The sequence below is a fragment of the Planococcus citri genome, chromosome 4 (assembly GCF_950023065.1).
Source record: "Planococcus citri chromosome 4, ihPlaCitr1.1, whole genome shotgun sequence".
Taxonomy (NCBI): Eukaryota; Metazoa; Arthropoda; class Insecta; order Hemiptera; family Pseudococcidae; genus Planococcus; species Planococcus citri.
Genome location: NC_088680.1, coordinates 23,451,944 through 23,464,031, shown reverse-complemented (window position 1 = coordinate 23,464,031; position 12,088 = coordinate 23,451,944). Strand labels below are relative to the sequence as shown.

Sequence of the window (12,088 nt, the reverse complement as noted above, 5' to 3'; positions counted from 1 at the left end):
AATTGCAAGATATTTATATACGTTAATCAGATGGTTGAATTACAATGTTTGGAATTTTTGGAGGGGGGGGGGGTGAGAAAGAAAAAGAAAGGATTGGAAAATTTCGTTCAAATTTGCTTGATTTTTATCCTTTTAAAGATTTCATTTCACTTGGTGTACTCCATATTTACTCTTTGTGGGCCCGAAATTCTAATTGAGGAAACAAAGTTATGCTTTCTGAATTTTTCTCAGAAACAGGTAATGTAAAGTATTGATGCATCTGACCCTCCTTCCTTCTCCGTTTACTCCAAAAAAACGTTGTCCTTTCTTCGCTCATCCCTCCCATTCTCGAAAATTCACCCTCGCAGAATGAAATAAAAGTTGGATCTTTTGGAAAAGGACATTACGAGAAACTTCACCAATCAAAATCTGAGTTAAACGGGTTTCCTTTCTCTCATTGATCCTTCAATTTTTGTGAATTTTTGAAATTAGAAACACACCATTTTTCCACAAAGAGTTTAATATGTAATCAAGTCATGAAGACTAGGAACTACGATATCTCAAAAATTTGTCAAAAATCGAACAATCAATTTCAGTTGCCCAAAATTTGGTTCTGATATGTGAACAACATGCTCTTTCAGGGTATCTTATCGGTAGTGAAAGTAGTGAAAAAGTAGTGAATTTAGTCAAAAAGTTAGTGAAAAAATGTAAAAATTCCATGCGTTCCTTTTTTCGATGTTCATTTGTTGTTGTTGTTGGTTTTTTTGTATGCTTAATTTTGATTGAAATTGAAAAATACTCAACTTTGTACACAAATTTTCTTCCAATTTCAGTTTTTTTGAAAATTTTCCTGTGAAAAGATTAATTTTGTTAATTTTTTTGTGTGGGGAGGGAGGGGGGTCCAGTGGAGAGCTTTCTGAAAATTTGGTTGAAAAGGGGTAGTGGGAAAAGTATAGTAATTTTTTTTTTAAATTCCGTTAGATACCATCTCTTTCAGCGAGTCCAAATTTCAGCCAAATCCGAGTTGAGGGATTGAAAATATTCTTCTGGCGAATTTGGTGATTTAGAATTTTGACTGAATTCAGTAGAAAACTTCATTTTGAGTTGAAAGTTTTTCGGAAAAAATTTTAATCCTTGGGATGTCCCTTCAGGGGAGATATTGGTCCTCAGAAAAAAGGAATTTTCGAAAAAAAATAGTGGTTTTTTCGCTCTAGCTTCTATTCAACCTATTTATTTGTGAAAAATGGCCCAATATCCCCAAAGAACAGTTTACATTTGAGATTTTACGTCAATTCAGACCATTGCCATAAAAAATTCAGACCATTTTTTGGGTTCTGCTGAGTGGTTGAAAATTTGCAAATCGCTTATTTTTGGTCGAATTTTTGTATTTTGAAAATTTTCTCTTCTGAAGTTTTTCACTCAAAACATTGAAAGATATAATTTTTGAAATTGGGGAAATATTCTGGAACGCAGTGTTGCAAATTTTTTGGCCATTATTGCCATTTTCAAAAACGAAAAAAAACAATATGTTTTTAGCTATTTTTCTCGATTATGTGCAATTAGCAATAATGGTCAAAAAATTAGTCTCACTGCGTTTGAAAATATTTCCTTAGTTTCAGAAATGATATCTTTCGATATGTTGGGTTAGTTAATGCGAAATATTCGTGAAAAAAATAAAATTTCAAAACATGAATTTCCAAAAATAAGTCATTTGCAAATTTTTTACCGTTCAGTAGAACCTTAAAAGTGGTCTTGGATTTTGATGACAATGGGCTAGGTCGACGCAGAATCTCAAGGAACTGGCCTATTTTTTCAAAACAAATTTTTGGGGGGCTAGGGCAAAAAAAACACGATTTTTTCGAAAAAATTTTCTCTTCGAGGACTCATATCTCCGCCTCATAGACAATTAGACATCCCCAAAGCTAAAATTTTTCTGAATGACTTTCAATTCAAAATAAAGGTCTTAACTAAATTTAGTCAAAATCTCCCAACATTTTGTTTTCGCAATCCTCCAGTTCCTCGAATGTTTTTGTGATTTCATGAAATTTTTCAAAAATATGGAAAATTGAGCTGGACTGCATTACACAGGATTTTTCGACTTTCCAAAAACTGAATTCCAATATTTATAAAGTTGTGTTTCAAATTCTTTGTAAAATTTTCAAATTCAACCAAAAAATTAATTTTCAAAATTTTATGTATTTGAAATCAAAAATTGAAAAATCGAAAATACACCTACGAGATTTTTATTCAAAGTTTGTAATGCTTAAATATGAATTTGTTTAATGAATTCAACGATTTGATAGGATTCGTAAAGGGCTTCAAAGTATCATTTTCTCGAGTCATTTTTTGGATTTTTGAAAAAATATTTGCAGGAAAAATTTTATATGAAAAAAAATGGTAATCATTTTGGGACACGATTTGTTATTGTAACCTAACAACATCATCAAAAGTTAATTCTACTACATATCTCCATTTCTCATCAAACATTCCATTTTCTAGACATTAGACTCAGAAAAAGTTTAAACTGAAAGCCCCTTTGCCTAGTGAATTTTAAAAATTTTCAAAAGAAACAAAAATTACTCACAATTTTTATTAAAGTTTGAATGAAATATTTAAAAAAAGTTGACCCATCTCGCTTGAAAAAGTAAATTGAAAAATTCCGGCGAGAAAAGAATTAGGAACCTGAAATATGTCCTCTTCAAGGGTGAATGGTATTCTTTCTCCGATTTTTCGCAAAAACTACTCAAATTGTTGGTACATATTTGGAGAGGGAGGTGGTCTGAAATCTGCCTCGTACAAGTACGTGCAAATTTTTACGTGCATTTTTCTTCAATCTTAACGTTTAGGTTGACATTGAAATTGATAAACCTGGAATTTCGCTGTTAATAAATGTACAGTTTTCACTTCCCTTCCCCTTCCGTTATTTCTTTTCGTTATGTAGGTGTTTTTATGAGCATTTTTTCAAATATTGACGTTCAAATTGACATTGAAATGGATAGAGGTACCTAAATCTGGAATTTCGTTGTTCAAATATTGACTGTTTTCATTCCGCTTTTTTGCGGTGTATTTCACTCACGTGCTTCTGCTTCTGAAAATACATTTTTCTTAAAAATAAGAATCCACAGCAACGAACAGCACAACACATTCGTGTCCCTACCTCTCCAAATGCGACTAATTAAAAACAAAGTAATGACCCTGCATGACTCGAGTATGTGTAATAACATATTATCCTGATGACTTGATCATTAATGTCTTTTTTATTCAAACAAGTGAAATATGAATACGTCATGATATAATTATATGTGTACCTAGTATAGGTACCTACCTACGTAAAAGTGCATAATTTATTTCGATCGAAGTATATCGAACGTCGAAATTACAGATATAGAAAATTATTCAGTATATTCGTTCGTATATATAATTCGTATACACCTATGTAATTAATATCTAAAAAAACCGTGATATTATAAATTTATAATTGGTTATTGCAAATTCAAATACGTTTAGTCAGGTTTATGTTGCATTATCAGATGGAGAAAAAAAGAACGTGAAATTCTATCTGCATAAAATGCCAAAATGATGTTGAGCTAGGTAAATACCATACCTTTACCTAAATACTGCTGCATCTGGTACTCACAATACTGGACTCGTACCAGTAGTGGTGGGACGGCTGCTAGGTGTAATTAGGTGTAAAAATTTCATGCAAGATAGTAAAATTAACGATAAATCGCCGAATTACCTGTTACCTTGAACTAGTCGAATTGATGACCTTATTTAATAAGTTATGTCATTAGCTTTTCATTAGTTTTAAAGGATTTTTTTCCTCCAGACCCAGGAGCATAAATCTTACTACTAACCTTCGTCGTGTAATCTTGAACGAAGAAGAAGAACGAAAGAAAAAAAAAGATCACATACAGACTAATGCTTATACTCGTAGTTAGCTGCATATATACGAGTATATGATATTAGTGAAATGGAAAGTTCATTTGACCTTTGGTACATGAAATGTGTAAGCACGCGTACCTACTACCTTATACCTATATTATGTTGGTACTAGAAATATAGTTATTTTTACTACTTACTCGTACGAGTTGCGTCGCGAAGTACGAGTAGTAGGTGTTTGAAATTTAAATGTTAATTTTTTATTAAAACAGCATGGTGAAAATTTTCAACGTACAGGTTCAACGTGATTAGACGGTGCGAGTGTCTGTGTTCGGTTACGTAATGCTAATCGTACATTGTTTGGTGTGTGCTGTTAAAAGATATGCTTGAAATTCATCCTACACGCGATTCCAATCTATAGAGCCAGTGGTTCGTAAGGGGTATACAGAGATACCGAATAATCGCATGAAAGATAATGGAAAACTTTCTAAAGGGTTGCCCATCGTATTATAGATTTTTTTGATTTGAAAATTTCGCATTCAGAGCATATTAGAGAAGTTATGTAATTCGCTGAGTAAGCCTTGTCTGTTGCTGGAAGATTAACTGTAATGCTAGACAAATAACCTCTTGTTCTTTAATCATACGCTATGATGAGATGAATGGCAAAATGTCTATAGTAAAGCGATACTTTTGTTGGATCTATTACTACATTGTTAACTAATCAGTAAATCGCCATCGGTGTGTTGATTTATATACACTTGTGACTGAATGAAAGGTACACTTTTCACTACATAGTCATACTGCCAAGTGCCAAACAAAGATAAGTACTCTTTTATTAATTGGTATCGTTTTGATAGAAGGCGGATTAGAGGAGCCGATCTATTTCTATATTATACAGATCTAAATGGTTCGTTGTTTGCGATCATTGGAGAGTTTGGGTATCACTGATATCCATAAATAATGATTCGATTCACAAGTGCATTTCCTCGTTGTTTTTTTATTTCGATCGTCGTTGATGGATTGATTAATGCTTGTTGGAGTACTCACATTCCAATGCGGAGTTGGTCGCCTTTGACGAGACGTAGGTAAGTGACGATTGGGTAAGATTACCCTTGGATGGTGGATTTGATAAAAACGTTGTTTACAAATTGAGACGGAGGCTTGAGACTTGAGAGTACGTCGACGATGGATGGCGTGTGTTATGTAAGGAGACTACGTGACCTTTTGTACAGATGGTAGTAATTCTCCAGGATGGTTTTCTCGTCCAAGTTATTCTAGCTGTTGCGGGTATATGATTTAAGATCTTGATACTTCGTCAGCCTTAGCGTGTATGGAAAAATTTCTTTATTTATTTGTAGACTTCTGTTCTGTATCAGCTACCACGACGACAAAGTATTAATTTGATACATTTGTCACTCGAGAGTAATAGAAGCTGTATCGGTTTCTGTGTTTCACCGAATCATCGTGCATTTATAGTGTCGGAGATGAAAGCGAAATGCGAGATGTAGCAAGTGCAACGATGCTGGCCAATTCAAGGCTTTACTATATCAAGTTCGTCGCCGGGTCGACTCGACTCAATTGTACAATTGCAGATACACGTCGAGATTATACAACCATTTTTAGACGTTTAGCAACATCATTACGAACCCCTGTTAGTGACATAGATATCTTATACGATGCAATGCTGTAGCATACTTTTTCAACGGTGGTGATTGGTAAATTTCAGGTGAAATTTGTTTTCATTTTGACCAGCGTGTGCTGTGCTGATAATGGTGCAAGAAAAATTATTTGAAGTGGTTGGTGTAGTTGGAGAGGGAAAGGGGTGAGAAGGGGGTTTTCGTGCTTTGGCTTTAATTTTGTTATCTGAGAGTCATTGAAAAACAAAATTCGTAGAATTGTAAAAAAATCACTGAAAACTGTATTTAAGAATTTTTTTTGTTGTGAGCATTATTTATTTATTTTTTTATATTTCAGTTTTTCGTAAAATTTTGTGAAAATTGCAGCAGTGGATTCATTGATTTTTTTCATTGTAAACTTTTCTGATTTTCATTGATTGATATTTCAGCAATTTTTCACTGAAAAGTAAATTTTTTCATTTGTTGATTTTCCTTGAAATTCAGTAAGTAATTTTTTAAATTGAAATTTAACGAGTCTTTTTACTACCTATGGAATTTTCTGAAAATTTCAGCATATATATTGAAGAATTACTAAAACCAACTTAAAATCCATTGAAATTCAGTGATTTTTTTTCACCAAAATTTTGTGTTTTTTTTTCAAGATGGAAATTTAGTGATTTTTTTGTTACAGAAATTCTGTGGAAATTGCAAATATTAAATGCTTAATCACTAAAATCAACCAAAAGCCCAGTAAAATTCTTTGAAATTCATTGATACTTGTGTGGTTCACAGAAATTGTGTGAAAATTGCGCATACAACTAGGTTCAGGTTCTAAAAACAACTGAAAGCCCATTCCAAACCTCACCAAAATTCACTGAAACTTAATTTTTTTCTCTAAAAAATTCTGTGATTTTTTTAAAAATTGTTTAATTTTTTCTGTGATTTTTTTTAAAATTGAAATTTATTTTTTCCAATTAGAATCTTGTACAAGACACGAGTAGGCTTTTTTTTTATTGAGATGCTGTTGAAATTGAAATCGCACATGCTTGAGAGCCCATTGAAATCCACAGAATCATTTTTGAAAATCAGTGATTTTCTTTTCAGTGACAGTATCAATTATTTATATTGTTATTTCAGTGTTTTCACTGGAATTCAGTAATTTTTTTCACTGAAATTCTCTGAAAATTGCACGTGCTAAAGAACTAATTACTCGAATCAAGTTCAACTAAAACCCTATTGAAGTTCACTGAATGATTTATAAAATTTGGTGTGTTTTTCTTTCTTTTTTTTGTGATAGCACTGAAGTGGTTTTCTCTGAAATTCAGTGATTTTTTTCAAAAATTGAAGTTTAGCTATTTTTTTTCTTACTTACTGAAATTCTATGAAAATTGCACATTGAAGTTCTACAAAAATCATTTGAAAAGCATCAGGAATTTGCTGAAAGCATTAAACATTTTCATCGATATTTCTGTTTCTAGTTTTCATTGAAATTTGGTCATTTTTTTCTCCAAAAAAATCAGTGATCTCTCGCTAATTTTTTGTAAATTTGTTCTTCAGAATATTGTAAAAATTGCAGAACAAGAAAAAAACACTGAAACCAATTGCAGAATTGGTGAAATGCTCTGAAACATTTTTGCATACAATTTAGTGATTTCTTTTATTTCTGCAAGATCACAGGATGATTTTTTTCAACATTTTAGTGATTTTTTTTTTTCATTGAAATGTTGTCCTTTTTTTTACCAAAATGCAGTGATTTTTCACTAAAATTTTGTGAAAATTACAGCTCAAGTTCATTGAACCTTTGTTGAATTCATTTGATTTTTTTTCCATGATCAATATTGATAATATTTGGTCAATTTTTCAGTGATTTTACAGCGATGTAAATGGCTAATTTCACTTTCATTAAATCGGTGTCGAGCTGCACTCGTACTATACCTATGATTCCTACCTGTGCTGCAATTAATTTCAATAATTTTCATCGCATCAAAACGATCGAGCTAGGTACTATTAAGTTGCTTACTCGTTGAATGGATCAAAATAAACAAACAGTGGATTAAACGAATCTCGAAAAACAAATTAAAAGAATTTTCCACAATAGGAAATTTTTCACTCGCATAAGTAAGTTTTTCTTTATCAACATAAATACCTAGATAACAAAATAGTCGATGGTGTTTACTTGAGGAAAAATTAAAAAACTTGTAAAAAGAAAATAATCCGAAGCAACTCGATGCTGTACGTACAAGTACCATAAGACTGTGTGTGTATAAAAAGTGTCAAGGCAAGCCTACCGGCGCATTGAAAATGCCGGTATTTAAATTATGTAAATCCTGCGTACATCCACACATCCACACATACACACGACGAACCTTCAACATGAAAAGCACCTATCGATGTGCTGATTTTATACGAATAGGTACGTGTACTTTAAAATAGGTTTTTGTCGAGTTTTTCAGGATCCCAAAGGGCCTCCTAATGGAAATACAATTTCATGGAAAATCCACCTCGTAAGCTCATCGTCATTGATGAAACGTAGGTAGAGGTACTAACATACGTATAAGCAAGCAAAGGTAGAAGAACGAGAGAATGAGTGTGGAACGATGTGGAAAACTTGTTAGATATGCTAACATTGTTATTAATTTTTTTTTTAACGACGGAGTTACAGAATACAGATATGGAGAGTTGAATGCCTTATACCTTCTTGAATGAATTTCGAGTGGACTGAGTTTATTATTCTAGTTTGTACTGAATTAATTAATAATAAAGGATTGCGCGTAGTAAGAGAGTATAGTAAATTTGGCGTGTTTGGAAAAAAATTCCATTGCGAATTATTGATTTAAATGAGAGAGATAGAGGACGAGAAGCGAGAAGAGAGTTGAAATTTTATTGCTAATTATTTTTTTAGGCTTTTTCAAGATGTTCAAAAGTTTTGCAAATTTTACTGAAATATCACCTACAGATTGCCTGGATATTTATTTCAATTTCCAAATTTTGCAAAAAATTTCCATGGAGTTTTTATTTGTTTTTTTTGGGGGGGGGGTGAGAAAGAGGATTTAATTATAATTTGTTATTCATAGGCAAAGTTATTTTAGTGATTTGCTGTCATTTGATTCAATCTTTTCATGGGCCCTCCAAATTTACCAAAATGTTTCCATTGATAGATCGTGATCAGAGAACATTTGTTTCAAAATAATTCCCTTGCATTAAAATTATTCTCAAAATGTGCTTGAAAAAATGACCATTTTTTGACTCGTTTTTCTAGAGGGTTGCTATTGAAAACAAAAGAAGAACACATTTTTTCTGAATAAGCCCCTTTTTAGTCAAATTTTTAATGAGCTAGGATTAACGGTCCGACCTTCCAAAATCAATTTTTCACTCGATATGTTGAATAGTTGATCTTGAACTGATCAAATTAATTTCTCTTTACATGATCTATCTTACATGGAAGATAAGAAAATTGTGAAGTGGAAAAACAAATCATATTTTATGGTACCTATTCTGTCATTTTTTGCAGTATCCATTTTCAAGCAGATTTTCTGTACCTAGTTCTTTGGAAATGGACCATGCCAAAAAAACAATCCTATAAACAGAAGTTTTAACCCCCCCCCCCTGCTCCAAAAAAAAGTATTTGGTCAACGAGAAGATAAATTACCTTTAGAAGTATTTTTGGTAGGTATATTTGTCATCCAAACTGTTATTATTTTTCATCACCAAAACAACTTTTTTGGAGATTAATTACTATTTGGGTGAAGTTTATAGTTTGTTGGACGTTCCTCTTAACAACAGCACAAGGAGTAAGGGGCAATTTGTAGATCATCCCTATCAACTTCCAGTTAAAAGTGTTTCGTCTGGTAGAAAAAATGCTTCATTTTCTGTACAGTTTACTTTAATGAGAGCCTTTGAAATTCTCGATGGCTCAGTTATTCATGAATCTTGGACTAAAGTTAAAATCCAGTGACAATTTTTTATCAAAATGAGTACCTTTTTCAATGTATCAACAGGCTAGTGAAAGTAGTAAAAAAGTTAGTGAGTTTAGTCAAAAAAGTAGTGAAAAAATGAAAAAATGCATTATTGCCCTCATTTTTATTATTATTATTTTTTATTTTTAATAATAATTTTGATTGATACTTACTAAAAAACAGTTTGTCTACAAATTTTTTTTCAATTTCAATTTTTTGAAAATTTTTCTGTGAAAAATTTGAATTTGTTAATTTTTTGTGTGTAGAGGAGGGGAGGGGGTCCAGTTAAAAGCTTTTTGAAAATTTAGTTGAAAGAAGTAGTGATTTTTTCAAAAAAAATGAATTTCTGTCGATTTTTTTCTGTTTTTAGTCTTTTAGAGGGAGGGGAGGGGGGATAAAAATTCAAAAGCTTGGAAAACATGATTTTCTGATATTTTAGTGCAGAAAATGAAAATTTTTAGGGATTAAATCATTCTTTTAGTGCACTGGCTATAACTGATGCTTCTAATTACTCCCACCCCAAAAAATAACTTCTTTTTATTCTCCTTTGTATGTAGGTAGGTAGAGGTGGGTACTAAGGTACCTATGTAAAAATCTTTTTTTTGGTTCATTATAATTTTCAAAACTTTTACTGTCTCAAGTTGAGTGTTTGAATAGTTGCAAAAAATTGATTCCAAGTTTTACCTTTTCTTCCATTTTTATAGTGATTAGCTGGAGAAAAAAACGTGTTTTCGATAGATTTCTTTAGACATTGCTTGATTCATTTGTTGGCTTCAAAATTAGTTTTTTGAGGTCACCCCCTTCCCCTAAGTTCACAATCTGCATACTTGAACATTGTGTTTTCCAATCCCTGATTTTGATTGAAAATGAAACAATTTCTAAAATTTGGATTACCAACTACATACCTATGTCTTTATTGCTTCTATTTGTGTTTTTTCCCCATGTTTTCAAATAAGACGTTAAGCTGGAAAAAGTCATGAAATTCGATTGAGATGATTCTCAATAACTGAAAGTTCATAAAAGTTTATCTATGTATTTTTTGTTTTTTTTTTACTTTTTTTAATTTTGTTTTTTTTAATATTATTTGTTCAGTTTGGTAAAAAAAAACACCCATGGGACTCAAATTTTGATTTTAAGAGATTTCTAAAAAGCTGGAATTTGAAGATCATAATTTTGCACTCAGCTGTCTAGATTCTCTTGCGAGTTCGTCAAACGTTCAACAAAAAATATCCACCCCACGTGCTTCATGCATCCTCTAGTATTAAATGTATCAATTTTACCTATTCAAGTACCTACTTAATTATTAAAAAAATTCCAACTTATAAATTAGTACTCACCGATTGAAAGGATAAAAAACACAATGTTTACAAAAATATAGTGAAAAAAAGAATTAAAAAACAAAACAAACAAACAAAAGCACTGAAACCGACTAGATTTAGAAAATTAAAAAAAATAACAATAACAAATTCGAGCACTGGACGAATTACTACATTTGTACGCGAGATATCGATACGTTAAATTCACAATAGACGAAGATACGAGTACACGGCGCCCGAAACGAAAATCACGTTCGCGATATTTTTCATTGATTTAATTATCGACGTATAATAATTAAAAAATTAATTTGTCGAACGAACGAACACGAAATACAAATCTTGCGGATCACTCTTGTAAAAACCGAAACACAACGGCCTGGCGACGTTAGGTACTTAACGAGGCGAATACCTGCTACGCAAGTAAAAGTTGATTTGGTTAAAGACGCTCGACGTTCGATATAAAATTGGTTTGGATCTATGTAATAGAGGCGGCGGCGTGTATGAAATCTGGACAACGAAGGTGCTCACCGTGCATTCGCCGTGCGGTAATACTGTGTGGCTGCTGTATGGTGTACGGTGTACGCGATGGTAACCACTAACCAGTGTCCGGAGTACGCGGTTGTAAAAGAAAAAAAAAATTGTAAAAGTTGCTCTTGTTTGCTCGCTGGAAACCAGTATTTCCGCTATTGTAACGTGGAAGGCGATCGACCCTCGAATTTATTTTGATTTTTTTTTACATTTTGTTATACACAGCTTAAGCTCGAGGAGCCTCAGAAGGACGAATGGCGTGTTACGGAAATGTTCATAGGTTTAGGTACGTCTACGTACATTGGAATTGGAACTTGGAAGAAGAGTCGGAATGGTCGTTTGCACTCCCGGTTTTGATGGTGCATATCTTAGAGATGTTATCGTGTTAGAGTGGAATTGGAATTTCAGAATTACCTTGTAAAGTTGTGTTGGAGACCGCGAAAAAGTGAATGACAGTGTTGGATACAGGGTGATTGTAGAAGTATTCGATGCAGAGTCTTCTGGTTTTATATCAATTTTTGATAGATATTTTTTGTTTCGAATTATTTTTCAGTTTCAGTTTCAGTTTATATTTTTTGCTTCAAAGGCGTGAATGTAGGGGAAGATGAAATTATTTGAATAAAATAAAAAAATTAAAAACTTCATGCCAATTTTTAAATGTTTTTCTACGATTTTTTCTGAATATTTCTCGTTGTTCTGAAACGTTATAGTGGATGATTTTTGTAAAATTCAAGTTCCCAAATGTTTGAAATTTCTGTTATTCGAGCCATTTCAATTTATTTACTTACCTATAGATCGGAAAGTATTATCT

General features: G+C 32.3%; 1 protein-coding gene across 3 annotated transcripts in view; it reads right to left on the bottom strand.

The window, feature by feature from the left end:
* LOC135842659 (uncharacterized) overlaps positions 1-11,368 on the bottom strand; it is a 55,013-nt gene extending 43,645 nt beyond the window's left edge. Inside the window, exon 1 of one of the 3 annotated variants that reach the window (XM_065360218.1) lies at positions 10,771-11,368. The gene's annotated coding sequence lies outside the window, so the exon portion shown is untranslated. The remainder of the gene's footprint in view (positions 1-10,770) is intronic. The other 2 variants (XM_065360216.1, XM_065360219.1) reach the window with 2 other exon arrangements.
* Positions 11,369-12,088: the final 720 nt, after the last annotated feature.